The 6,000-nt window shown below is 37.2% G+C and overlaps 1 non-coding gene across 1 annotated transcript; it reads left to right on the top strand.

Annotated features, from left to right (window-relative positions):
- The first annotated feature begins 4,089 nt into the window (after window positions 1-4,089).
- LOC139029742 (U6 spliceosomal RNA) lies at window positions 4,090-4,193 on the top strand. The gene has a single exon (XR_011481947.1). It is a non-coding gene; the product is annotated as a U6 spliceosomal RNA (small nuclear RNA).
- The last annotated feature ends 1,807 nt before the right edge of the window (window positions 4,194-6,000 follow it).

The following is a 6,000-nucleotide window of genomic DNA, read 5'->3' on the forward strand; positions in this document are numbered from 1 at the left end:
GGAAATCCCGGCGACGGAGGAGCCTGGGGGGGCTACAGCCCATGGACTTGCAAAGGGGTTGGACACCGCTGAGCAACTAAACGCCAACAAACAGTGTATTTTAATACTCAGCTGACACCACAAACCACAAATGTATGGAATCTATGTAGAAAAAGAGAAAAAAAACAGTCAAGGAGAAAGATTAAAAAGCTAATTGGTTGTTGAAACAGAGGTACACACCACACACACACACACACACACACACACACTCACATAAGAAATCCTCATTGAATGGAGCGTTTGTGGGTACATATGATAGCCCAGTGCTTACAATCATAAACTGATCCACAGATAGTGTGGATAAGATAGTTTAACTATCTCTCAAAACTTGACAGTATTTAATAGTAAAGAAATGTAGGCCAAAGAAAAAGAAATAGCTAATTATTATTCTCATAACTTAATTTCCTTTTTTACCCAAATTCCCTTTCTGTTCACTTCCACAACCTGCTGAAAGTTATTTTATTTTTAAGAAAGTGTTCTAGCAGCCTACCTTTCTAAAACTGCATAGGTATACAAAACCCATTTCTTTCCCATTTTCTAAATAGCTGCAGGCAGAATCATGAAAATTATAGAAAAACACAATCTTCTACTTTATCTTGATATGCATTCTATATTGTGTCACCAGTGGGAAAAATAATATCTTGCCTTCATGCACAGTTCAGCATATAAAAGGCAATCTATTTGAATAACTATGCAAAGAGCTACAGCTAAGCAATAAAATGCAAGTCAAGAAAGTATCTATACCCCATCCTTTTATGAATGTTTTAAAATGGGAGCAGTATACTTCTAGTCTGATCACAAGAGTCATTAAAGTTACAATCCTAGCCAGACTCATGTTGTGCTGGGCAAAATATTGTGAAAAAGCTTAAAGTTTGTTTTTCAACTTCCAATACTTGGCCTTCTCAGCTTTTACTAAGTTATAGGATACAAAGTGTTGTCATGACTTCTATACTGTAGAATTCCAAAAGGGAGTTCCTATTTATTTGGAAGCATGATAGCTCAGTTGGCAAAGAATCCACCTGCAATGCAGGAGACCTGGGTTCAACCCCTGGGTTGGGAAGATCCTCTGGAGAAGGAAAAGGCTACCCACTCCAGTATTCTGGCCTGGAGAATTCCATGGGCTGTATAGTCCATGGAGTCACAAAGAGTTGGGCATAGCTGAATGACTTTCACTTCACTTTACTTATTTATCAAACTTTCATTATAGCAGGTTATCTAATTCCTTTCTTTAATTTGGAGGGTAGTCATTGAGGTTTGCTTGAAATTATTTATTTAAGTAATTTATTTTTATAAAACTGTCAGTGTCTTAAATATTTCTCAGGGAATGTTTGTTCTAATTTAGCTGTAGGGAGCTTAAAGATGAAAAAAAAAGAAATCTAGTCTTGTAGTTTTAACTAAAAAAAAAAAAAAGACATACATACAAAACAATTAAATTACATAGTATTAGATAACCTAAGGGGCTTCCCAAGTGGCTCAGTGGTCGAGAATCTACCTGTCACTGACTCGATGGACATGAATTTGAGCAAACTCCAGGAATTGGTGATGGACAGGGAAGCCTGGCTTGCTGCAGTCCATGGGGTCGCAAAGAGTCAGACACGACTGAGCGACTGAACAGAACCGCCAGTGTAGGAGACGCAAGAGATGTGGGTTCGATCCTTGGTTGGGGAAGATCCCCTGGAGGAGGAAATGGCAACCCACTCCAGGATTCTTGCCTGGAGAATCCCATGGACAGAGGAGCCCGGTGGTCTACAGTCCACGGGGTCACAGACTGAGCAGTTGAGCAAACACAACGGATGATAACCTAAGATCATCTTGAGAGAAGTACCATTTCTATTTTACCTCATGTACTTTTCATGGCACTCTCAGGGAACATTTGAAAACTGCTTATCAGTCTTTACAAATAAACAGAAACATGACTGATCCAAACTTCTCTGATGAGTGTTGGGAGGGAGACTCAACAGGAAGGCGATACATGTATCCATACAGCTGAGGCACATTGTTGAACAGCAGAAAGGAACATAACACTATAAAAATAATTGTACTCTAATTAAAAATAAAACAAACCAGAAACTTCCCTATTAAGTAGCACTTTCCCACACAATCTCATCAAATTGGGTATCATTTGTCAAAAATCTTGAGGGATACTGGAATGTAAAACAAGAAAAAAATTTGCTTCAGAGAAATCTGAATGCAATAGCTTTTGTGCATATTTGGAAATAACATTTCCATTGCTTAATAAGATATAAGTTAAAATTATTTTACGTGACTATCAGTGGAAGGACTGCTTTTCCCAGGCACGATCTAAACTCCCTCTTTTAATGATCTTTCGGCCCCATCACTGCTGGCATCCCCCCTCCTCTGTAGCAGTCCTGCTGTGTCACAGAGTTTGAAATCTTGCCAGATATACTGGCATCTTTTTAAAAAATCCTCACTGTACTTAAGTATTCCTTCATAGAAAAGCCAAAATTCCTGGACATGAGCCAAGCCCAGATGGTTTTGCCTAAATATTTGCTTTAGTGTAAAAATCTTTAGTTAGCAAATGGTTATATTTAAGAAAAGAGGGCAGAGTCTAGGGCAGAGGTCTCTAAGCTCACACTTAAATCAGTGGTCGGTTTAAACTTGGACACACAGAAGAATATGCTGGAAGTCTTTTAGAAATACTGATGCCTTGCTCCTGCCTGTAACGTTTTGATATGATTAGTCTGGGGTGCAATCTGTAGATCACAGTCTTTCTTTCCTTAAGTCCAGGTGATTTAATTGTGCAGCAACTCTGGGGGCAACTGACTTGCCCTGTAGCTTTTACACACTTTGAGATGGGCCCAAATAATACTTTTCTAGTTCTTTGCTCACTTAATTTTTTTTTATAAATGATGATTGCTCACAAGTCTCCTTCCCACCCCCATCCCTCATAACCCCAGGAAAAAATGAAATGGTTGCCTCTATCTCATGATTTTTTATAAAGCTTTAGACGTGTCTACAATAGGGAAATGTACAGGAAAGGATATTCATCTTGATTATGTTAATCCTCCTTAGCCAAGAAATGGGAAGTTGAGATCATCCCTCTGGATCAACAGAGATATGTTTATCATTGCCTTAAAATTGTTTGGAGGTAATTTGAATACATCCTTTGGGTTCGTAAAAGATTCATGAAATGCACTATATTTCCCTGTGGGTCACTCTATACCATGTAGAGTACTAAAGGCTGTGACTTTGCTTTTTATTTTTCCAAATGCTATTATTTCAGAGTTCTCAGTGATTCAGTATGTGTACATCAATTTAACTCTATAATAGTCATCATGGTTTTGCCTCTTCATGGAAAATAATTTCAGCTGTATCTCTTCAGCAAGACTTTAAAATAAATGGTAATTTTCAAACAGGTAATAATAGTGCTTTGTCATATCTTCACAAGAAAAATTTAGAAAATGCTTATGAGGTTTGATTGATTCTTATTGGACACTTGTGCATTAAGTAAATATGTTCAGGGCCCTTTTGCATGGGCTAAAATGAGGCAAGAGGTATTTCCAGAGATTTCATAGCACTGATGTTGGTTAGTGACTTCTGATATTTTCAGTATTAGAAGTCTTCTTTAGATACACATAATCAATGTTGCAAATTTAATTTATTGGCTACATCAAGAACTCTAGAGCTTGTTATTCTTCTTTCTTTAACTATTCTTAAGCATTTTTAAAAAATATATTTAAATACTTATTAATAAAAATAATAATAGTTAATGTACTGTTAGTAATAATAGCAGGTAACAGTTTGCCAGAAATATGCTAAACATGGTAAGAAATTATTTTAATTAAGTCTTCTGAAGCTCAGTAAGGTGAGAATTTTGTTATCCTTTCTTCCTAAATGTGGAAATGGGGTTGCCTAGGTTAAATGGATTTCCCTCAGTTACACAGAACATAAACTGTGAGAGCTATGATTCACACTTAGGTTGATTATCTCCAGAATCCATGCTTATTATAATGTAACGAAATTAACACCAGAGTTTAGTCAAGTGTGTGACATTTAAACATCCTGAAGGAAAGTTTAAAATCCAGTCAGGTGCTCGCTTCGGCAGCACGTATACTAAAATCGGAACGATACAGAGATTAGCATGGCCCCTGCGCAAGGGTAACACGCAAGTTCGTGAAGCGTTCCATATTTTTAGACATACAGATGGCTAACAAACACATGAAAAGATGCTCAACATCACTCATTATCAGAGAAATGCAAATCAAAACCTCAATGAGGTACCATTACACACCAGTCAGGATGACTGCTATCCAAAAGTCTACAAGCAATAAATGCTGGAGAGGGTGTGGAGAAAAGGGAACCTTCTTACACTGCTGGTGGGAATGCAAACTAGTACAGCCGCTATGGAGAACAGTGTGGAGATTCCTTAAAAAACTGGAAATAGAACTGCCATATGACCCAGCAATCCCACTTCTGGGCATACACACTGAGGAAACCAGATCTGAAAGAGACACGTGCACCCCAGTGTTCATCGCAGCACTGTTTATAATAGCCAGGACATGGAAGCAACCTAGATGCCCATCAGCAGACGAATGGATGAGGAAGCTGTGGTACATATACACCATGGAATATTACTCAGCCATTAAAAAGAATTCATTTGAATCAGTTCTAATGAGATGGATGAAACTGGAGCCCATTATACAGAGTGAAGTAAGCCAGAAAGATAAACACCAATACAGTATATTAACGCATATATATGGAATTTAAAAAGACGGTAACGATAACCCAATATGCAAAACAGAAAAAGAGACACAGATGTACAGAACAGACTTTTAGACTCTGTGGGAGACGCGAGGGTGGGATGTTCTGAGAGAACAGCATTGAAACAAGTATACTATCAAGGGTGAAACAGACCACCAGCCCAGGTTGGATGCATGAGACTGGTGCTCGGGGCTGGTGCACTGGGAAGACCCAGAGGGATGGGATGGAGAGGGAGGCGGGAGGGGGGATCGGGATGGGGAACACATGTAAATCCATGGCTGATTCATGTCAATGTGTGGCAAAAACCACTACAATATTATAATTAGCCTCCAACTAATAAAACTAAATGAAAAAATAAATAAATAAAATCCAGTCATTAGTTATTGGCCAGTGTAATGTGCTATCCAGATATTTAGAAATGTGAAGGCATATTGATTTTATTTTATTTTTAACCAAAATCTTGGTGCCATTTACATGCATCTTTCTTTTTACATAAATGGATTTACAATTAGCAAAATCCAAAATGTTTTCAGAGTAAGTATATCAATGTTTGAATATGAAAGACTATGTGAATTACTACCATCTAGATATTAATTAATGAGTCTTTCTTTTCTTAAAAATTTTGAATAGGTTAAATATAAGGAAAATACTCATTGCCTATTTTGAGTATAAACCTTATATCCATCCTTTATCTTCTAACTTACAATCACACTAGTACCAAGGGTCAGGCTCTTTATAACATCAAGCTCAAATAGCTTAGCCCATAACTGTTTTCTTTCAAGGACATCCCATAAATACCCCCAAACAACACTTGGGTTTTCCTAGTAGCTACATTCACAAGGTGATAAGTGTTCTGATATGCTAAGGCAATACCTAAAATTGAACAATTCCCTTGTAAATAACTGTCATTCCATAATTGCAGATAGAAACTGGCATACTTTTTAGATGAAATGTCTCATAAACTGTCTATAAATTCTAAGAAGATGCGTTACCATTTAAAAGTGAATATATGGCAATTTGGATACAGTTTGAAAAACATATTGGAAATATTAATAAATATAAATAGAATTACAAAGATAAAAGCTGTCCCCAAATCAGAGAAAATGAGGGGATAGTCAAGGGTGCTGAAAATGCAAAAACATGCACACACACATATACACCTACATATGTAGTCTTTTGATGAGAATAAAGCATGTGACTCTAATAGCTAAACCTGAATGGATATTTACTGTTGATGTC

Source organism: Odocoileus virginianus, chromosome 19, assembly GCF_023699985.2.
Source record: "Odocoileus virginianus isolate 20LAN1187 ecotype Illinois chromosome 19, Ovbor_1.2, whole genome shotgun sequence".
NCBI lineage: Eukaryota > Metazoa > Chordata > Mammalia > Artiodactyla > Cervidae > Odocoileus > Odocoileus virginianus.